Raw genomic sequence first — 24,633 nt, forward strand, 5'->3', positions numbered from 1 at the left:
GAAAATCAAGCCAACTGAGGTGGACAAGAGCTTGGCCATTATTTCTGCTTTCTCTGAATATAGAGGGTTGATTTTGAGTTCATAAATAAATAAGAAAAGTCAAAGGGTTGTCCGTGGATCGCTAAAGTTCCTCTGTATTCTGAACCTGAATATCTTAACTCAGTACAGTTGCTCTAAAAGGTTGCTTTCTCAAGCACTGAAAATTATGGTTCCACTTATGTCCCTAATTTAAGGGAAGAGACGTTTTGAATTGGAGACAAGTAAACTATGTTGTAACCCTTCAAAGCTTGGTCAGGAAGCTTATACCAAATGCCTTGTGTGTACCTGTGCTTTTTGTATTCTGACCCTGAATGTATTGCACACATAAGGTGACATGTCTGTCATAACTTTCCTCCTAAGTACGGGATAAATGAAATATTAGCACATATTATCTGGCACCTCACCAACTGATTAGGTTGTTGTTATGAAGTGCAAATGCCCAATGATATAAAATTCCAAGCATTACTCTACTGAAAATGAGAAGGCATCACTAGCATGTGAGTGAAAAGAATATTATGTGCTTCCCTTTTCCATATGTTAGAATTGCTTTATATTGAAAAAATAAGTTAAATAATATACCAACCCAACGCTTGTAAATTACTTTATCCATCTACTTCTAGGAAATTACAAAGAACAAATTTCATTATTTTAGCATAACAGGGATGGATTTTCTTTTGTGATACTTTGTGATTTGTTAATATATTAACAATGGATTTTTTTCCTAGTGTTGTTTAGGATACTTCCTGCAATGTCTCATTCAAATTGTCAGTGATTTTTACTATGTATTGTAAATGATACATAGCCACCGTATATAAATATTTGCTGAGTTCAAGATTACTAAGTTAAACTGGGGTAAATAAAATGGAAACAAGACATCAGTGAATATTTCAGGATATAATCTGGCAATTGCATGTTTCTGCTGGCTTTTCATAATAAACCATGTTTTTTCTTCTAATTAGAAAATGTTATCAATAATAAAAATGCTAATTATACATCATCAATATTTTTATACATAGTTCAATTCTTACAAATGCCCTAATTTCAGTTTAGGAAATTGATGTGTAAATATACTTTGTAAGACAGGCAATTTTATAAGAAGATTAGTAGACTAGTGAATTAAAATTTCCATTTCCTATGCTGCAGAGCACTTTTAATGCAATTTGAAGGGAAAACATTAGTGCTCAGCATTTACAATTTGTCATTTGTCATTTGGACTAAAAACTCTAAGTGTATAGAAGAATTGCATATATTTCTTAAATTTCCAGTACTGCACATGCTACCATAATGCAGAGTTTTACAAGGAGGTTAGTGTAATTCAATGATTTATCACAAATATTTCAAAAAGGTGCTATATTGTGGACCTTATATTCCCCTCATAGTTGCTTCAGGAAAGGATCTCATTTGTCACTCCTCCTTGGCATTTGGTTCTATTCAGTTCTTAACTAAAATAAGGAAAAAATGTCAACCTATACTGAAGCATTTCAACACAATTGGAAACATTATGCATAATTTTCAATAGATGAGAGTATACATTTACAAAGCATTCACAAAAAAGGATATTTTTGGCCAAAATTTGGTTGAGATTTGTTGAAAGGAAGTACATCTCTGATCTACTTTTTTAGAACTTTCTGGGTTTCGAGGTCTTAAATAGAGGCGTGCGTGCATGTGTGTGTGTGTGTATGTGTGTGTGTGTACAAAAATGTACTGTGTTCTTAAAAATGCCACTGTTGGTGTTTCCAAAATGAAGCTACTAAAAAAGAGAGAATCGGTGTCATCTAGAGAGGGAGAGGAGTTGAAGGACTGATAATGCAGAGAGTGCTTGGAAAATAAAACTACAGAAAAGAGGCCACAGTTTGGACCAGAAGCAATTACCTGATCACTAAAAACCAGAGAAGAGAGAGAAAAAAACACAGGAAAATAGGGTCAGAGAGGCAAAAAGAGAAAAATCAAACAGTATATTTGGACTGTAGAGAGTAAAAGAATGAGAGATTTTTCCCCTTTCTCTTCATGGGTTATGAAATTGAGGTTTTCCATGTAATTAAGAAAGGATGCATCTTAGTGAAGGGCATATTGTCACCTGTGAGAAAGCTGTGAGAAGTGTAGGGAAGATTGGAGAACATGGCTGACATTGTTGTTTTGGGGTAGTTGCTCTAAAACTTCTGCCATTCAGCCATGTGGAAGAGGTGAACAGGTATTTGGGGACATGTTTGACATTTGATCACATGTAATAATAATAATAATACATAGTGTATTTTTTAAAAATATAATTTATGTGTTGAGCAGGATATAGTTCAACAATGACTATTCAGAAACTTTACCTAAAAGCCAATTCATAAGTTATTCTATAATTGTTGTTAACCTGGTGGGCATATTTTCTAGAGATTTCTAGTGAGCAAAAATTGTCAAGAAATAAAATCCATCAGGAGTAATGTCAGCTTTGCCTATGAATCCTAGACACACTAAAGGGGTATTTAACATTTTAGTTAGAGCTATAAATGATCTTTGCTTTAAAATTTAAAAATGTCTTTTCTTTAAACTTTGGTTTCATTTTCTTAGGCATTTGTTCAAATATACATATGTGTGAATGTATGTGATTTCTAGACTATAAAATACTTTGAAATTGTTAAATACATTTTTGCTAATACATTTCATTTTGGAAAAATTTTAGGATTCCTTTTGCTCTCAGTATTGACTATTGTCATTGTAGAAGTTCTGATAATATAATATTTATATAAGGACTCTGAGTTCAAATGCATCATCCTAAGGCAGTGAAAACATATTTTCTTTTTCCCGTTTTACCATATTTATGCATAACAGAAATGGGAAGACTAAAAGATTTCATTATCACAATTTTGGAGGGCAGAGAAAATACCAACAATCTGCATTTCCAGGCTAAGTTTAAGCTATTTAGAAGCCAAACCTTCTCACTATTCAGTTGGAATATCACATTCAGCAAGAGAATGTTTCAGTTTTTTCATAGCTATGTTTAACTTTAAATAAGAGAGGATATAATTAATGCTAAAATTGCCTGTGACTTATATTCCTTAAGGTTTTCTGTTCTTTCTTAGCTTAAGTCCTGATTTTTATTTTCATTGTTGTCATTGTTATTTTTCTTTTCATAGAAAGGTACTACTTAGCTCTATAGTCTTTTATTTGACATTAAGGGAAAAATGTTTTTGACAGAGCAAAAATATGCTTGAATAAGTTTGTGGTCTTCCATAAAGGTTTAACGTTATATATAGTTGGATTTTTTACATTTTTAATAATAATAATGATTACATAAACTTTATCCGAAAATTGTTCTAATTATTGAGATTAATTTTGAATCAATTAAAAAGTTTTTAAATAAATGTTATTTGAAGTGTTTATAAGTCAGAAAACAAATGAAAAAATTAATGGTTATACATCAATAATTGCTTATAGTGTAAATGAAACTATTTGTTGATTTCTAGAAATTTATTGCGTATTTGATTCTACTTTCCAGCCAATATTCCCATGTAAGTTTGTCTTCATTTTATAACATTGTACCCAGAAAAATAATACAACTATAATTTGAATATACAAAAAAATTCAAATAATGACTCCATGTATGCTCAGTAAGTTTAATGTCCTTTCTTCACACCAAAGACTTCTTATATTAATATAATTTTGTCTATATGCAAGGGTTTCACTTCTGTATGTAATTAAGAACTCAGCTAAGCTGTTTATCCTCTCCATGTTCCTTCAGAACATTCTGCCTTAAAGATCTAATTCATGGTTACTTCCTACTCCATTTTTTTTATTTCACCATGACTATGCATCTCATTTACATTTTATTTCCTGGGTCTTTCCTCCTGTCTCCACTCAAAAACTACCGAGAGAGCATGATAGCAGTCTTTTCTTGACTTCCACACCTTACACACACACACACACACACACACGCTTGCACAATATGCGACAAGGGGAACAGTGTTGCTACATTTATATTATTCTTGACAGATGAAACTGGGCGCCTGTTTGCTGTATATCATAGGCTTGGTCAACATCAGGTGGATGCTGCCCAGACGTCCTTTCTTCTTCTAGAAACATGAAGCCATGCTGGCCACCTCACTTTCCTCACACCCTCAACCTAATTGTCCCCAGGTCCCAATCAGCAGTTGAATTAATTTCCTTTCCTTCATTTTCCTTTCTGCTACCCAGGCATTTGTCCCCTTGCAAAGCAAGACAAAGTCTTCCTGCCTCATGCTTAATCTGCTGCAGTGGCATTAGCCTACACTCATTCCTCAGAGAGAGCAGATCCTTCCTGACTCAAAATTTCACACAAAGCACCTACCCAGGAGTCCTTGCCACTCTACCCCACCCAATGTCCCTTCATATTCAATAGCTATAGGCTTTAGAGATGACACCTCTGGGACAAGGTACCGGAATCCCTAGACAAGGAGCTTTGTTATTTGCCATCACACATTCTATGTTTTTCTACATGATATTTATACCAATAATTTTTGTTTTAATAATTTTTAATATTTTAGTACCTCTCCTCTTAACATATAAGCTCCTAAAAGTCAGTGGGTTGCTCACTACTGATTTCCAGCACCTAGCACAGTCCTTAGCATATGGTTGGAACTCACTGAATTTCAGCTTTATAAAGAAACGAATTAGTGGATGTTGTACGCATGTGTGAGGAGCCATGTGGAATGTAAATGGCAGCATACCAATGCGTAAAGTTGTCAGAATCAAGGAAATGGAGCTAAATCGGGAACCAGAAAGCTAATCCATATGGATGTCAAGGAGACGAGGCTTGAGACACAGCGCAGTGATCAATGTGAGGGATCCAAAGGCCAGGGAAATCCCACAGAAACACAGGAGATGATTCAAAGAACCCTTGGTTGTCCCGAAACATTGCTTTTATTCATGGACTAGAGGACTTTCTTGGCAGAGGGCTGAAGACAAGTGCGTGCAAAAGTGCTTTCTCTAAATGTCTCACCAGCTTGTGTTTTGAATGTATAATTCCAGAACTATGTATCACCCATCTCTTGGTGCTGTTCAGTTCTTTTCATCCTGCTAAATCTTTTCTGCATCTCTATTTAGATGATTTCTCATTCTTTCCATCTGAGGCTGAACTAACGGCACAAAGTTGGTGATTTCCATGTGGGGATGTTACTAAGAAGAGTAGATTAGGGTCTAGTTAGCAAAAACAGGCCACAGAATTTTTTTTTTAAGTCAGCCCAGCATTTAAGAAGATATCAGTCTATTCTGCAAGTGTCCAGTCCTATCTCGTCTGGTATCTTGTCTCGTCTACCAGCCTTTAGCCTTTTTATTTTTCTAAGGACAAGTTCTCACTTTTCAAATTCTGTGTGACATTCTTAAGGCCTCATACATTCACAGATTTTCATCTATTCCATCTTGCAGTCCTGAAGCAGTAAGATGACTACCTGTTGTGGCAAAAAGGCTGCTCCTTGGTCTGATCTGCATCTTCCAGGGAACTTGTTTGGCAGCCTATGATCCATCAAATTTTCCCCTTAGTAAATCTCAGAAAAAGATCACCCATAAGCATAGTACAGGGGTATTCTGAAGTTGGACTAATATTTTAGAGTGTTGTAGATCCTAAGATGAAAGCAGTAAGAAAGTTGAAAAAATAGTATTATTTATTCAACAGACATGCTAGAAATCTCAGAGCTTCCCTAGTCACTATTTTATCTCCTGTGCATGTAATATAAAACTCTGCAAAATCAGAACTGAGTTCTCTATGAAAACACATTCAGAAATAAACAAGACCAGCCTTGAAGGGAAGGCCTTGTAATCCATGGTTTATTCTTCTTTTCTTGTTATGAAAAGACAAGAAAAGAATTGCTGCCGATGGCAGCACCTAGATTAGAGTAGGTACTCAGCCATGGATTCAGTGAAATAATGCTTTGAAAGTATATATAATTCACAGAATTCCTCTGCACTTTCAATTACAATGAAACCATCCATCCATTACTCTAAAATTTGTGAATATTAATAATTCTATCTTTCTAGCTTTTATTCTGCATTTGTGATCCCTTTATACTATTTTTTTTCTGTTAGGATAGAGTCAAGAAAACTGAAACCATGGTGGTAGGTATTTTAAAGAGGGAATAGGTTACCAGATGTTAGAAGACTCTAGCAGTTCTTGAGCAGGAGTAATTCTGGACATAGGTTTACCTTAAATGGGCAGAATTCAGATAGATAACAACAAAAAGAGACTGTGGAGGTTATTCATAGTGGGCTAATTTGTGTGGGAAAAATAAGTAGGTATAAATCAGTATATTCTAGTATCTGTGAGACAACAAAAATGGGAAATTATTTTTCTAAGTTAGTTGGGTAAAGTTTAAAAGGGTTGTGCTTTATCCTGTAGACAATTGAGAGTGGTTTCCATATTTAAAAAGGATAAACTGTTCTATGTGCAGGGTGGATTAGAAATGGAAGACACTGGAAGCAGAGAGAAGTTAAAGGAGAATGTTGACATTATCTTAAAGTGTTAAGAACTTGAATGAAACTCATTGCAAAATCATTGCCAGGGAATACAGTGCAGGGCCATTGACTGACTCTCGTAGTGAGTGAGGACAACTCACAGAGAGAAATATGACAACCCATGTTTAGCAGAGGGAAGGAAGCCAGGAATAGTTATTAATAAGTTCAAGACTTCAGTTTTGTTGTTTTTGTTTTTACTCCCAGCAAGCTAAATTTGACAATAATGTAGTTCAATTTCTCCCAACCTCATTTTGTTAATCTCTACAATCTTGCCCAGAAAAGTCATTTGTACCCCAGCTCAGAAAATTCTGTATTAATTTGTCTTCATAAGATTGCAAAATTTTCAAAACTGTTCATGATAATTAGACAAATACAAATCAAGACCACAATGAGATGCCATCTTACACCAGTGAGAATGGCTATTATTAAAAAGTCAAAAAATAACAGATGCTGGCAAAGTTGTGAAGAAAAAGGAATGCTTATACACTGTTGGTGGGGGTGTAAATTAGTTCAGCCATTGTGGAAGACAATGTGGCAATTCCTCAAAAACCTAGAGACAGAAATAGCATTTGACCCAGCAACCACATTACTGGGTATATACTCAAAGGAATATAAATCATTATATTATAAAGACACACGCATGCATATGTTCACTGCAGCACTATTCACAATATCAAAGAAACAGAACCAACCAAAATGGCAATCAGTGACACACTGGATCAAGAAAATGCGGTACATATACACCATGGAATACTATGCAGCCATAACAAGGAACAGAGATCATGTCTTTTGCAGGGACATGGATGGAGCTGGAGGCCATTATCCTTAGCAAACTGGCATAGGAAGAGAAAACCAAACACCGCATGTTCTCATTTATAAGTGGAAGCTAAATGATGAGAACACATGGACACTTAGAGGGGAACAACACACACTGGGGACTTCCAGAGATTGGAGGCAGGGAGAAGGGAGATCATGAGAAAAATAACTAATGGGTGCTAGGCTTAATACCTGGATGATGAAGTAATCTGTACCACAAACCCCCATGACACAAGTTTACCTATGTAACACATTTGCACTTGTACCCCTGAACCTAAAATAAAAGTTTAAGAAGAAGGCAAAAAAACTTGAAAGTAGCTCAGTAAGTTTTATATTGATGTCAACTTTCCATAATTTTTTATGCATGACATACTTTTTTTAAAAAAAATGCAAAATTTTAGCAGAGTTTTCAACAACGTTATATTTAACAAGAGAAAAGCATCCCTGATGCTTTACAAACTGGTGTTTCAATGAATTACTCTTTATTTTATTTTATTTTCTTATTTTTGAGATGGAATCTTGCTCTGTTGACCAGGCTGGAGTGCAGTGGCTCACTGCAACCTCCACCTCCCAGGTTCAAGTGATTCTCCTGCCTCAGCCTTCTAGTACCTTCCAGCACCAGAAGGCATACACCATGATGCCTGGTTAATTTTGCATTTTTAGTAGAGATGGAGTTTCATCATGTTGGCCAGGCTGGTCTCTAACTCCTGACCTCCCCAGCTGCTGGGATTACAGGCGTGAGTCACCACACCTGGCCAAAATGAATTACTCTTAATTATGTTCTATTCGTTTGTTTTTCCTGCATTTTCATTTCATTTTGTTTCACTTTGATGAACTAACAGAAATACCTGATAGAATACAGTGACAGCTTGAAAACCCTCATGTTAACAAAGCTATCATTCCACAGTAGATAAAATAATATGTGAAAGTAATGAGAATTTAGTAATTCCTCTAAAATCAAAATTTAAAGACATACCACTGACCCTTTGTTAAAATAGTTCACAGGACAACAACCTTCGAAAATGAGCATTAGAGTTTCAGAAAGCTAGTCATGTTAAAAACTTTTCAAATCAAGGCTAGTTACTTCATAAAGAATAGAATGAAGGAACTACTTATAAAACCAGTGTTCCATTTTCTTTTTTTTTTTTTTTTTTTTTTTTGAGACGGAGTCTCGCTCTGTAGCCCAGGCTGGAGTGCTGTGGCCGGATCTCGGCTCACTGCAAGCTCCGCCTCCCGGGTTCACGCCATTCTCCTGCCTCAGCCTCCCGAGTAGCTGGGACTACAGGCGCCGCCACCTCGCCCGGCTAGTTTTTTGTAGTTTTTAGTAGAGACGGGGTTTCACCGTGTTAGCCAGGATGGTCTCGATCTCCTGTCCTCGTGATCCGCCCGTCTCGGCCTCCCAAAGTGCTGGGATTACAGGCTTGAGCCACCGCGCCCGGCCTCCATTTTCAATTGTTAAAAAAAAAAAAAAAAAAAAGTTGATATTAAAACAGAGCAAAATAACCATTAACTTAAAATATTTTTCTGCTCACTTCCAGAAGGTGGTGCATAAACCACTTAACTGACCTATTTAAGCCCCGCTAAAGCAAATGGCAAATATTGGAACTGGATTACCAAATCTGTGCATTCCATTTGATTGTGTAACTTTTTGTTTCGTGCATGGATAATGGCTTTTCTTCTTCTTCTTCAGTAACCCAAAGGAAAAGCTGACATTCTAACCTGGAGCTGCACATTCAAGCTTTGACACGTTCCTCTCACTGGTTGTGTCTAATGCTTATAACCAGCCTATATACTCAGCAACTTTAGAAAGATGGGTCGAAGAAGTGTCTTCAGCATACTTTGAATTTTTCCCTGGGGCACTTGGCAGTCACCTCTGGTGTTTCAAATGTGCTTGAAAGTTATCTGGCTGCCCTCTGAGAAATTTGCATAAAAACTACTTTCCTTAAAACCAGGCAAAATTGAGGTTTCTGTAACAAAACCATAGGCATTGCATTGAGATGGGACAAAGACCAAGTATCTTGTTTCCATGTAGCAGGGAAATAATCAAATCAAAAATCATCATCATACGAGTGGCATATCATCATACCATTATTAATAGAGGACATTGCTAATTTCTAAAAGGGCTTCATGTCATGAGTATTTTATCTTCTTTCTGTTGAATTTTTAACATGTATGTCTACTGCAAAGTACACAAAGGAAATAAATTAGCACTAAGAAAAGGGCTTCTTCACATCTCAAATTACAGATATATTTCTTTCAGAACATCACTTTTGAGACAAAATAGCAAAAATTCAGCATCATCACTTTTGTGTCACTTCACTAACCAATCAAAATATAGAAAAAAATAGAAATTAGGTACATTTGTATTCACTGTACATTTTTAGCTATTTGTGTAGAAGAAAAACAATTAGCTTATTTAAAAACCCTAAGGTGAGTATGCAGTTTTTGTTGTTATCTTTGCTGTTTTGATTTATATTTTTATTTTTGTATTTATAAAATCAGTAAACAAACCTATGTCAAATACTTCTTTATTTTTGATACTAGTACAAAATATTGGTGACTTTTTTAGATAGGAATATCTGATATGTATCTTTCAGAAATTATCAGAGAGTTACAAAATAATATTTGGGAGGTAAGGAAGGCACTAGACATAAGAAACTTGTATAGACAAATACTTTGTCACCAAAGTTGTATATTTAAAAGTTAAATCCTATTCTTTAGCTTGTCTCTTACCAATTCAAAATTAATTGATTAGAAAACAATTTTCCTCAACACTTAATCCCTGCTTGTTCATTTTTGTCACTAGCTAGTATTCCATTGCTCATGGCTTCATAGCTAAACTCTGTTTAAATCTGTTAACTGAAATGATGTTTAAAACTTTTTGTCCATTTTTCACCTATTCCATTTGACATTTGTCTTGTATGATATGATACAAAGGAAAATGACCCTACAATGATATGATTCATAATTCCACTATAAATTTCCTTGATGCTTTGAGAGTGTCATTAATTTATTTTATCCCCCTCCTTTTTTTAACTGTAAAGCAAGTACCTGTACAACAATGCCATTTTTTCAACCCCAAATAAATAGAAACAGCTATAGGACTAAAGTTTCTTTTATGAATCTTACAGTTTACTTAGCACATGCTTTAACAAAGTTTCCTCTTCAGGAAACTGGAAAATTGTAACTGGTGTAAGACTAGATGTTTTGTCAAAAACATACCTAATATTCCTGTAGCAGAGCTTTGGTCTTATGCCATGAACAAGCAGGAGGTGCCTCTGGAACTGTTCTATTGATTTTCACACATTATTTATTAGAAATGACTGTTGCCATTCCCACATAGTGCAAAGTGTGAACATTTACCGTATGTATGTGGCCTCAATATTACTTTGTTGTTCACAAAACCATGTATGTCCTCCCATCGAAATATTGTCCTCATCTTAAATGGCACTATTTTATTCAACGGTTTATATTTTGGAATCCTAACCACATATTTTTTGCCTTAAATTTCAAGCACTGCATTACTTTCAAAGACATGCTATGGCTATAAGGAAATTATATCAAACATGAGTAAATTTTGTTGACCAAGACTATATATATAACAATACCATCATATAACAGACATTGATGGTTGGTGAAAATTACCCCCAAATGTCTAATGCCATGAGTATAATTTGAATAGCTTTTAGTTTTTATTAACAGTATATGAAGGTCATTTGTAAGCCTGCAGACATAATCTGTAGAATACACTACTCAGATATTTGAGAATGTACTACTTAAATATTTGGATATGTTTATTCCAAATATTTCTCTATGGTGATTTTTTAGGAGATACAATTGCCATCACAGTAAGATATTGCTGATTCAGATGAAATTTTTAATTAACTAGAAAAATCAAAGAATGCAATTCTTTTTCGAGATTTCTTCAAATAAAGAAACAAGCAAAATTAGGCTGTGGTTCTGTGAATAACACCAAGAAGTATGGAGTCAGGCAAATCTCAGGTTCAGTCACAGTTCAACGGTTAAGTAGATAATAATTCTAAGGGTGCATTTTTGTTCTCTTAGGTTTGTGGAGACCGGTAGCATTTCACAGACCAACACTGAGCCTACCCCATGACTATTCAACCTGCCCATTATAGGGTAGCTTTCATAGAACCAGTTAGAAAGAAAACATCTATGAAAACTATTTACTAAAGAATTATATCTTTTAATTAAGGGTACCGAACATGGCCAAGTTGGAGAACAATAGAGTAGAAAACTTCTGTTCAGATATAATTGAAACCAGTTGTTTGATAGTTAATCTAAAAAGTGAGTTAAGGAGGAGGATCATGGGATAAAAAAACACACATACACACCCAAATGTAAATTAATTGGCCAATATTTTGATATAAGTCCAGGACCCTTTGGTTATCACTCTATTAACTGGAGTTTCTATACATTGTCTTCTTTGTATAAGTTATGATCATAACAAGTGAATTATAATTCTAAATTTTTATTTGTTTAAAGTAGAACAAAAACTTTAAGTAATTGAAGTGCAAAAACCTTTTTGCTTATTAAAATTTTGTTATTCTGATTATTCTAATTTTATAATTTTTTCTTAAAAATTTTAGTTGCTTAGCACTCACATTAATCAACTTAGCTTTCTCTAATCTTTTCAAGACCCAACATATTTTTACATAAATAGCACCACTCTTTTATCATCACATCACTGATTTTATTTATGTCACAAAACACTAAATTGAATACAACCTAAATAAACTGGCTGGTGGATAAGTTAACATAATGCCAAGTTGAGGCAGCAGATGAGGCACAATAGAAAATACACTGTTATTTTACAAGGAGAATGTACAGTGTCAGTTCATTCAACAAGTTAAACACACAACTCAACTAAAACAATGTCAATGAAAAGTAGCAAATTCTGAGTTTGCTCTATGGACTTACAGCCAGTGAGTCCTGAGAAAGAAGAGAAAATTTAAAGAGTTTCATTGGCAGGTGAATCTGTACTTGGCCTTTTAGCTTAGAGACTGAAGCTCCATATTAAAAGCACGAAAAAGATAGAGAGGCATCCTATATGAAGAAAGAAATCATGAACAGATGTACAGAGGCAAAAGTAGCCATGGTCTGCATTCCTGGTTCAGGCGGACAGTATGTGTTGAAGAGCAAAGCCTGGAATGGACTGATGCCTGCAACCTGACCCCACCCCAGGTGCTTTACCTACTCACACTGTTTGCCCAGGAAATCTGGCACTCCACAATGAGAACAGGAACTGGGTGTCCCAGCTAATCTTCAGTTGGGCAGGCCCCATACGGTTGTCATATTTGAAAAAAAATAACAATAGGCTTTGAATAAAAAGACTTGGAGATGAAACAGAATGCTCCTGCCAAAGATTCCCTTAATTGACATAAGAGGAACAAGTTTATTTCCCAAGTTAATTATAGTATAATTTGCCAGGTATCCAAATAAATTTGTTTAGAGGACAAGAGTTTTCCCCTCGAAAAATTCCTGACTGTAATTGTACATATCATTCTTTCATTCAACAAATGCTCAATGTATGTTTGTTTTATACCAAACACTTTTTAAGGAATTAGGAATACCATTGTGAATAAAATAGACAATTTCTGCTAAATGCTTAGATGATGAGAGCCAAATACATAAGAAAATAATTAAGAAATACAGTTTTATCCCTAATTATGTCACGTAGTGGTAAGCGCTGTGTCCCCAAAATACGTACGCATTTTCTCAAACTACTATAAAACAGAGAAGGCACATAAAGAGTGCTGGACATGGGACTGAAGATTCTGTTTTAAATATGGTTGCCAGGGAAGTCTTCACTGTATAAGAACATTCCATCAAGGACTTGAAGGAGATGAGAGAAGTCATCAAGTGTATGCAAAAAATAACACTCCCAGTAACAGGACCAGCAAATGCAAAGACCAGAGGAGAAAGACATCTGTTTTGTTTAACGGACAGCAAATAGGTCTTCCCACTACAGCAGAGTGAATACAGTGGAAATGGTAGAAGCGTTTTTAGTTGTAAGGCAAGAAGGGGGACCAACCATGGAGAGTCTTAGATGTCATCATGGAAATTTCTATGGAGGTGAAATGAAAGCTACTGAAGGCGCATGAAATACAGGCTGATATGGTTCACAGCTTTAACATCTGCTGTCTGCTGAGATAAGAATTGACTATTGGACAAGGGGCCGGGTGCAGTGGCTCAAGCCTGTAATCCTAGCACTTTGAGAGGCCGAGACGGGCGGATCACGAGGTCAGGAAATCGAGACCATCCTGGCTAACAGGGTGAAACCCCGTCTCTACTAAAAATACAAAAAAACTAGTCGGGCGAGGTGGTGGGCGCCACCTAGTCCCAGCTACTTGGGAGGCTGAGGCAGGAGAATGGCGTAAACCCGGGAGGCGGAGCTTGCAGTGAGCTGAGATCCGGCCACAGCACTCCAGCCTGGGCGACAGAGCGAGACTCCGCCTCAAAAAAAAAAAAAAAAAAAAAAAAAAAAAAAGAATTGACTATTGGACAAAGGGTAGATCCAGGTAGTGAGATGTTACTGCAGTCACCTAGGAGATAGGATGATTTGCACTAGAGTGGTGGTGGTGAGAAGTGGTCATATTTTGAAAATATTTTTAAAGTAGAGTTGAGAGGATTTGGTGATGAATTTGACATGGGACGTGAGTCAGATTTCAGAGCCTGAGCCAAAAGTCCCTATTTAATTATGTTTAATATAATGGAAAAGATGGGGGGAAATGGATTAAGAAAAGAAAGAATAGAAGTTTGGTGTGGGAAACAGCAAGGTGAATAAACCAGCAGAGATGTTAGATATCTAAATCTGAGTTCAGGAGTTTTGAATGCATAGAAAATTTGATCATTAGCACGGGGCTGGTATTTGAAGCCATGACACTGGACAAGGCCATTTTAGTTTAGTGTATTTCCACATATTATATTTCAAGCATCATGCTAGATACTTTAACGTTTGGCCATTTTAAAAGCCCCTTGGTAAATTCCACAGGAATGAGGATTTGACTGATCCGTTGTTCTCAGATGTCTGACCTCAGTAGGATGCATTATTTTATTATATTTAATTCCCTATAAAATGCCAAAATATCAAAATAATACCTATATTTACTAGCAGGATTTTTCAGGTGTGATATCCCTACTCAGGACTATATCACTTAATTTCACAGAAATATCCTTCCCTGGGGTGATGATACTATTGTATCACCAATCATGAAGTCATGCTGACTTGTAGGCAACAATGGAGCTCAGATTTTGATCTAAGCTAATTTGCATGAATTACTTAAATTATGAAAATACACACTTTCAGAGAGCAGACAGATTTTACTCTGAATTGTGTCAAACTATCACTTAATAATTCTCAAGGGCCCAACTCTGGCGAAACCAGATGCTGCAGTGTATGTGTTTCCTGTTCCCTTCCAATTTTTTTCATCATGGTTCATCAGCAAATGCTATGAAGTCTAATTAATTTAACTAATGGATCTCTGGGCCATTGGGCCATGCATTTACATGAATTGTTCAGTGAAAGAGCGCGCGCTCTCTCTCTCTCCCCACCCCCAACACCACCCCCCTCACCGCCTTCTCTTTCAAGAGCAGAACATTTTAGTGACCTCCAGTTAACGGGCTAAACAAGCAGCTATCTCTTAGGTAATAATGCACTGCTAACAAACCTCAGCATAGATGACAATGCTACCACGAAAGCTTCTATTAATGTTGTTCTAGGGTTAATAAAATGGAATACTGTAATCTAGTTCCGAGGAAATTTGAGATTGTCTCATATTTTCTCAGTTAAACCAGAAAATAATTAATTATAAGGAAGGGACAAGAATTGTCCTGGCAGAGTCAGCCTGAGAAATAATTTCTGTTCATTCTCGATGTATTATCTGCTTTGTCTCTAGAGGCCCCCTTTTGTTACTCATATATCAAAATCCTTTGGCCACTTAATTTTCCTGCCATCTCAATTCAAAAATCATAGCTACAACAGAGCTAAAGTTTTCAACTTTTTCTTTTGCGGAAATATGTGCCAGCTATGAGAGTGTAAGCTTTATAGTTACATATAGATGTTTTTATTTATAATCTTTCTCCTGCAAAACAGGATTAGAGAAAGTGAAGCAAAAAGAACATGTAAGAAGATAATGAATAGAAAAGTAAATTGCTCTAAAGACAAAGGAAACTATAAAAGGTAGATGATTAGAACTATTTAGCAAGAAGAGACCTCATTCTTTCCATCAAATAGTGTGGTGTAATTTGCACAACGCACCCAATGGTTAACGAATACATATTTGTTGAGGATATCATTAATAAACAACATGACCAGTGAAATACTAGTACAAAAGATTTTTACTTTACAGGAAGTCACTATTAGATGGTATTGTACATTCTGTCTTTAAAAGGTAGAGGAAAATATATATTGATCTGACCCATAAATGCAACAGAAGACACAGAGTAACAATTATTGCAGGTGAATTTCAGCTCTCAGTCTATCTACCAACCTGTGTCACCAGGAACCTTCTTCAGACCTGTGTATCCAACTGCTTATTTATCTTTTGCACCTGTATATCTCTCAGCTACCTCCATTTAATTCATCATCTTCCTTCAAACTGGTCAGCATCCAGCCAGATCCAGAGAACTGTGAAGAGCTATTCTAGTCTCTGCCCTCTCTCCTGTTGCTGATTCAGTTAAGAGGGCCAAAGAAAGTAGTTGAGAGGATACCATCTCTATCTAGTAGCACTTAGTTTTAACCTCATCCCTTAACTTAAAATCGACATGGCCTTCAGTAAGCGATTTACCTCCTCTGAATATCAACTGATAGAAGTAAAACAAAACAAAAAAAATTCCAACATTAATTGTATCGAGGATTAAAATATCATATTTGGTACATCACGAGCTCTCAAACAGTTGTAGTATTGTTATTCAAATTGGTACACAGGCCTATTACTTCTCCTTCCTTTTAGATCTGTTTTTTTTTTTCTTTTCTTTTTTTCTTCTCTGTTCTCGCCTCTGAATGCCCCAACCCAATCTCTCTTCCTCTATCACCTTTTTAGGAATTCCATCCCCACCCTACTCACCCCACCACTCCTCACACTCCTTTCTCTCCTACCCTGACCTCCACCACAGCTCTTCCATCCCCACCTGTAATCCAGCCTCTACACGAATATCAGGGCTGTGGTTCTGAACAGCAAATCTTACGTTGCACCTTATAACATCTTTGAACGACACCTACTAGTCTCATGATCAATTCTAAACTCCTTAGTTTTAGGTTGACCATGACCATTTTGATCAGACCCTGTCCGTCTCTGCCTCCTAATTCTCATTTCTCTCCACCAAATACTCCACCCTTTGTTCTGAACAACATGGCTCTACTTTCTTCTCTTCATACTTATATTTTTTCCTAGATCCTTAACTTTGCTCACAGTGTTCCTGCCATCTGGAATAGCATTTTCCCTGCTGGCCTGGAAAATTTGACTATCCCTTTGTGACAGATATCAGTCTTCACTTCCCCATGAGTGACCTTCTTAGGACAAATTGACTGTATTTTATTTTGTAGTCTCACAGTCCATTAGGCAGCCTTCAAATGTCCAATATGACAGTGCAAAATATTTGTTGTTTATATGCCTATTTCCCCCACTGTCTTTGAGAAACTTGAGGGATTCTTGTAACCATTTTTATCCATTTTTAATCTTATTTTTAATCTTATTTTTAACCATTTTTAATCTTATTTTAAGTGGAAATATAGAGTTAAGGATTTTCTTTTACTGTTCTTAATGTAAAGCTTCTAAATTAGATATACAAAAGTGCTCATCTAGAAGATAATGGAAACATAAGCAAAACACAGAAAAAGACTTACCAAGAACAAATTATAACTAACAAACAAATGTTAGTTTTATTGCAATAGGATTACAGAATTAGTACATGATGAAACAAAAGATCTATAACAAGTTTAGATGTCAGTAATTTACCGAACACAGGTTGTATACATTGTACCCACAAAATTTTATCAAATTGTTTCTGTTTCAAGAAATTTTCAGTTTATTCATGTTCAACACAAAAGTTAATTATACATGAAATATAAACTGAATGGAAAACATTGGCATTGTATTTCCTGGCTTTCTGGGAAGAATGGTAGGGTTAATATTGAAATGCAAGACAAAGCTCTTTTCTCCTCTCCTTGTTCCCAGGATAGGACAAAATACACACGGCCAAGAATGAGGAAAGTAGGACGAAACCCAGTGTAGTCAAGAGAGTTATGACCCTGAGGTGTGAGGTAAGATCTGGCCCTGGGAATGTTGACTGACACCGCAATATTTAGTGTGTAGACTGGAATGATTAGATATGAAGTGAGTTAACTTGGGGTCTTTAGAGATGGCACTATTCCCAGAAAAGATAAATGAGATCCAGTCCTAGGACAAAAGGACAAGCATCATTGGGCAGAAAAAGAAAAAATGATTTAGAAAAAAAAAAAGAGAGAAACAAAACATAGAGGAGAAGAAATCCCAAGGATGGAGACCAAAGGGTTTGCCAGACAGTCTGTTCCTTGGGAATGTGGGTTACACAGCAACCTGGAAGATGATGCTACTTTCAAGCCCAAGATTCTGTCTCCATGACTTAGGACACTAGTCATGAAGAAATAGAACACATCTTTCTCTTTCTAAATCTCATTCTCGGTTGAAGAAGTGAAGAAATAGAACACATCTTTCTCTTTCTAAATCTCATTCTCAGTTGAAGAACTGCTACTCATGGCCTGCTGGAGTGAAACTCATTGGTTCTAGGAATGAATGAAATTGGACCTGCTGGAGGTCTTTAATTATTATGTGGGCATCAGAACCGATGAGGATTGATGTGAGAGTTATTTCAGTAAAGTGTTATAAATAATTCATATATGAAAAATTTACTTTTTCTTATTTTAATTTATAAATACATTAATATTGCATTTTAATGTTGTTATTCAAATTAAAGACCAGGTCAGTTCTTAGACACAGTCTCTCACTGTGTATTAATCTGAATAAGACAGTATAGTAACCACATATGTTTAGAGAGGGACATATATATATAGACATTACTTTCTGAACTGTTTTAGGTTTCCAGGCAAAAATTAGTGAAAATTAAAGTGTGTGTCCGAAGACTCTCTCACTCCACCCCCATTTGTCCTATTTTTAACATTAGTATGTTACATTCGTTACAAGTGATAAATCAATGTTGATAAATTATTTTTATCTAAAGTTCACAATTATATTAGGGTTTGCTCCCTGTGTTGTCCATTTTATGGATTTTAATAGATGTATAATAAGATGTATCCACCATGACAGTGTTATACAGAATAATAGTTTCACTGCCCTAATAATCCCCTGTGTTCTACCTGATTATTCCTCCTTTCCTTCTTCCCCAGGGGCCCCTGGAAATGACTGATCTTCTTACTGTCTCCACAGTTTTGCCTTTTTCAAAATGTCATATACTTGAAATCACATAGTGTATAGGCTTTCATATTGGCTTCTTTCACTCAGTATTATGCATTTAAGGTTCCTCCATGCCTTTTATGGCTCTCTCTCTCTCTCTCTCTCTCTCCTCTCTCTCTCTCTCTCTCTCTCTCTCTCTCTCTATGTATGTATGTATGTATTTATTTATTTAGAGACAGAGTCTTGCTCTATCGCCCAGGCTGCAGTGCAGTGGTGCAATCTCGGCTCACTGCAACCTCCGCCTCCTGGGCTCAAGTGATTTTCCTGTCTCAGCCTCCTGAGCAGCTGGGACTACAGGCGTGCATCACCACGGCCAGCTAATTTTTGTATTTTTAGTAGAGAAAGGATTTCACCATATTGGCCAGGCTGGTCTCGAACTCCTGATTTTGTGATCCACCCACCTCAGCTTCCCAGAATGCTGGGATTACAGGCGTGAGCCACCACACCCAGCTAGCTCTCTCTTTTTTTAGATAGCACTGAATAATATTCCATTGCGTGGTTACACAAAAGAGTGTTGGTCCATTCGCCTATTGAAAGTAACTCGGTTGTTTCTGTTTGGGTAATTATGAATAACACTGGTATAAACACTTTTGTGCGTGTTTTGTGTGGGCAGAAGTTTTCAACTCTTTTGGCAAATACCAAGGAGCATAATTATGGAATCATATACTGAGTGTGCTTAGTTTCATAAGAAACGCTAAACTGTCTTCCAAAGTGGATGTACCATTTCGCATCCCCACTAGCAATGAATAAGAATTATTTCTGCTCATTTATCTTACCAGTACTCAGTAGTGTTGGTATTTTGGATTTTGGCCATTGTAATAGGTATGTGGTAGGAAATCATTGTTTTAGTTTGCAGTTTTCTAATGATATATGATGTTGAGCATCTTTTCATGTGCTTACTTACCATTAGTAGTACACTGCCATCAGTAATTTTCCTTTCCCTTTCCATTGCCAGTGAGATCCAGTAGTTTGATCATTCATTCATTCATTCATTCATTCATTCATTCATTCATTTTGAGATGTAGTCTCACCCATGCTAGAGTGCAGTGGTGCAATCTCAGCTCACTGCAACCTCCACCTCATGGGTTCAAGCGATTCTTCCTGCCTGAGCCTCCCGAGTAGCTGTGATTACAGGTACCCACAACCACGCCCGGCTGATTTTTGTATTTTTTTAGTAGAGAAGGGGTTTTGCCATGTTGGCTGGGCTGGTCTTGAATTCCTGACCTCAGGTGATCCATCCTCCTCAGCCTCCCAAAGTACTGGGATTACAGGCATGAGCCACCATGCCCAGCCAGATCTAGTATTTCTTAACGGAAACTAAAACTTCACCTGTTACCACATTTTTCCCCATATATTTGTAATAAGTTCTGATGTCTGATAAGGCAAGTCTGACCCTCTGCATTTCTAAAAATTAATCAAGTTATTTATCAAAAATTATGCTCATTTTAGGATCAAATATTTAAATCAATGACCATATCAGATTTATTGGAAAAATATTATTTAATATTACATTATCACATTCATTAACATGACATAATTCTCCACTTATTTAGATTTCCTTTAAGATCAATTCCTAAAATTTTTTATATAGATGGTTTTAGGTTTTTTCTTTTCTTTTTTTTTTTTTTTTTGTAGCTTAAACTACAGGATACTTTATAGTGTCTCAATTTTTATTACAGTTTTACACCTTCAATTCAATTATTGCTGATGTGGAAGAACTTTTTATCAATGTCTATTTTAGATTTAGTGGGCACATATACAGGTTTGTTACATGGGATACTGCTTGATGCTGAGGTTTGGAGTACAAATGTATCCATTAACCAGATGGTGAGCATACTATGCAATAGTTTTTCAACCCTTGTCCCTCTCTTTTCCTCCCCCATCTAATAGTCTTCAGTGTCTGTTTTTCCCACCTTTACATCCATGTGTACCCAACGTTTAGCTCCCTCTTACAAATCAGAAATTACAGTATTTATCTATCTGTTTCTGAGTTAGTTCACTTAGGATAATTGTCTCCAACTACATCCATGTCGCTGCAAAAAGCATGACTTCATTTTTTATGGCTGCATAGTATTACGTGGTGTACATACACACATTTTCTTGATCTGGTTCACCAATGAGGGACATCTGAGTTGATTCTCGTTCTTTGCTATTGTAAATAGTGCTGCAATGAATATACAGGTGCAAATGTCTTTTGGTAGAATGACTTATTTTCTTTTAGATATATACCCAGTAATGTGATTGCTGGGTCAAATGGTAATTCAGCTCTTAGTTCTTTGAGAAATCTCCAAACTGCTCTCCACAGTGGCTGAACTAATTTACATTCCCATCAACAGTGTATGCGTGTTCCCTTTTCTCCACAGCCTCACCAATATCTGTTATTTATTTATTTTACGTTTTACCAAAAGCCAGTCTGACTGGTGTAGGATATCTCACTGTGGTTTGGATTTGCATTTTTTTAATGATTAGTGATGATGAGCACTAATTTGGTTTGGCTCTGTCCCCCCACCCAAATCTCATCTCACATTGTAATCCCCAGGTATTGAGGGAGAGACCTGGTGGGAGGTGATTAGATCAAGGGGGTGGTTTCCCTCATACTATTCTCATGACAGTGAGTGGGTTCTAATAATATCTGATGGTTTAAAAGTGTTTGGCAGTTCCTAGCTCTCTCTCTGTCGTGCTGCCATGTAAGACGTGCCTTGCTTCCCCTTCCCCTTCCGCCATGATTTTAAGTTTCTTGAGGCTTTCCCAGCCATGCAGGACTGTGATTAAACCTCTGTCCTTTTAAAATTACCAAGTCTCAGGCAGTTCTTTATAGCACTGTGAAATAGACTAATATAGGAAATTGGTACCAGGAGTGTAGCACTGCTATAAAGGTAACCTGAAAATCTGGAAGCGATGTTGGAACTGGGTAATGGGCAGAGGTTGGAACAGTTTAAAAGGCTCATAAGAAGATAGGAGGATGTGGGAAAGTTTTGAACTTCCTAGAGGCTTGTGGAATGGTTTTGACTAACATGCTGATAGTAATATGAACAGTGAAGTTCAGGTTGAGGTGGTCTCAGGTGGAGATAAGTAACTTACTGGGAACTGGAGTAAAGTTCACTCTTGCTATGCTTTAGATAAGACACTGGTAACATTGGTGCCCTGCATCCCAGCAGCTCCAACTGCAGACATAGCTAAAAGGGGCCCAGGTGCAACTGGGGCTATTGCTTCAGAGGGTGCAAGACCCAAACCTCGTTGGCTTCCATGTGGGGTTGGGCCTGCAGGTATGCAGAAGACAAAGGAGCATACTGCCTAGATTTCAAAGGAAGTATGGAAATGTCTGGCTGTCCAGGCAGAAGTCTGCTGCAGAGGCAGGGCCCTCATGGAGAATTTCTACTAGAGCAATGAAGAGGAAAAATGTGTAGGTTGTTTCCCCTACACAGAGTATTTTCCTTCCGAGTATTTATATCTGTTTTTTTTTTTTTTTCATCTTGTGATATTTGCCAAGCTCTCCAATACTATGTCCAGAAGAACTGATATTGATGGTCATCATATCTTTTCCCTTAATTAAAGGTAATGCCCTAAAATAATTCTATTAGTACATACAACAGACTTTTGATAGGACTTACGAAGTTTAACAAGTTCCCTTGTATTAAAATTTTTATGAGTTTTTTTTTTTTTAGTTACTATACTTTAAGTTCTGGGGTATATGTGCAGAAAGTGCAGGTTTGTTACATAGGTATACATGTGCCATGGTGGTTTGCTGCGCCTATCAACCCATCATCTACATTAGGTATTTCTCCTATTATTAACCTTCCCCTAATCCCCCACCCCATGAAAGGCATCAGTGGGTGATGTTCCCCTCCCTGTGTCCATGTATTCTCATTGTCCAACTCCCTATGAGTGGCAATATGCTGTGTTTGGTTTTCTGTTCCTGTGTTAGTTTGCTGAGAATGATGGTTTCCAGCCTCATCCATGTCACTGCAAAGGACATGAATTCATCCTTTTATATGACTGCATAGTATTCTATGGTATATATGTGCCACATTTTCTTTATCCAGTCTATCATTGATGGGCATTTGGGTTGATTCCAAGTCTTTGCTATCGTGAACAGTGCCACAATTAACATACATGTGCATGTGTCTTTATAATAGAATTATTTATAATCCTTTGGGTATATACTCAGTAATGGGATTGCTGGGTCAAATGGTATTTCTAGTTCTAGATCCTTGAGGAATCGCCACACTGTCTTCCACTATGGTTCAACTAATTTACACTCCCACTAACAGTGTAAAAGCATTCCTATTTCTCCACATCGTCTCTAGCATCTGTTGTTTCCTGACTTTTTAATGATCGCCATTCTAACTGGCCTGAGATGGTATCTCTCTGTGGTTTTGATTTGCATTTCTCTAATGACTAGTGATGATTAACTCTTTTTTTATATGTTTGTTGGCTCCATATATGTCGTCTTTTGAGAAATATCTGTTCATATCCTTTGCCCACTTTTTGATGGGGGTTTTCTTTTCTTGTAAATTTGTTTAAGTACTTTGTAGATCCTGGATATTAGCCCTTTGTCAGTTGGATAGATTGCAAAAATTTTCTCCCATTCTGTAGGTTGCCTGTTCATTCTGATGAAGGTTTCTTTTGCTGTGAAGCAGCTCTTTAGCGTAATTAGATCCCATTTATCAATTTTGGCTTTTGTTACCATTGTTTTTGGTGTTTTAGTCATGAAGTCTTTGCCCATGCCTATATCTTGAATGGTATTGCCTAGGTTTTCTTCTAGGGTTTTTATGGTTTCAGGTCTTATGTTTAAGTCTTCAATCCATCTTAATTTTTGTATCAGGCATAAGGAAGGGATCCAGTTTCAGCTTTCTGCATATGGCTAGCCAGTTTTCCCAACACCATTTATTAAATAGGGAATCATTTCCCCATTGCTTGTGTTTGTCAAATTTGTCAAAGATCAGATGGTTGTAGATGTGTGTCATTATTTCTGAGGCCTCCCTTCCATTTGTCTATATATCTGATTTTTACCAGTACCATGCTGTTTTGGTTACTGTAGCCTTGCAGTATAGTATGAAGTCAGGTAGCATGATGCCTCCAGCTTTGTTCTTTTTGCTTAGGATTGTCTTGGCTATGTTGACTCTTTTTTGGTTCCATATGAAATTTAAAGTAATTTTTTCCAATTCTGTGAAGAAAGTCAATGGTAGTTTGATGGGGCTAGCATTGAATCTATAAATTACTTTGGGCAGTATAACCATTTTCATGATACTGATTCTTCCTAACCATGAGCATGGAATGTTCTTCCATTTATCTGTGTCCTCTCTTATTTCCTTGTGCACTGGTTTGTAGTTCTCCTTGAAGACATACTTCACATCCATTGTAAGTTGTATTCCTAGGTATTTTATTCTCTTTTTAGCAATTGTGAATGGGATTTCACTCATGACTTACTCTCTGCTTGTCTGTTCTTGGTGTATAGCAATGCTTGTGATTTTTGCACAATGACTGTGTATCCTGAGACTGCTGAAGTTGCTTATCAGCTTAAGGAGATTTTGGGATGAGATGAAAGGGTTTTTTAAATATACAATCATGTAATCTGCCAACAGAGATGATTTGACTTCCTGTTTTCCTAATTAAATGCCCTTTATTTATTTATCTTACCTGATTGCCCTGGCCAGAACTTCCAACACTATGTTGAATAGGAGTGGTAAGACAGAGCATCCTTGTCTTGTGCCAGTTTTTAAAGGGAATGCTTCCAGTTTTTGCCCATTCAGTATGATATTGGCTGTAGGTCTGTCATAAATAGCTCTTATTATTTTGAGGGATGTTCCATTAATACCTAGTTTATTGAGAG

At 36.6% G+C, this 24,633-nt stretch overlaps 1 protein-coding gene across 1 annotated transcript in view; it reads left to right on the forward strand.

The window, feature by feature from the left end:
• GPC5 (glypican 5) overlaps positions 1-24,633 on the forward strand; it is a 1,536,710-nt gene that overhangs the window by 1,335,681 nt on the left and 176,396 nt on the right. The gene's annotated exons all lie outside the window — the stretch shown is intronic.

This window comes from Rhinopithecus roxellana, chromosome 18 (assembly GCF_007565055.1).
Source record: "Rhinopithecus roxellana isolate Shanxi Qingling chromosome 18, ASM756505v1, whole genome shotgun sequence".
Taxonomy (NCBI): Eukaryota; Metazoa; Chordata; class Mammalia; order Primates; family Cercopithecidae; genus Rhinopithecus; species Rhinopithecus roxellana.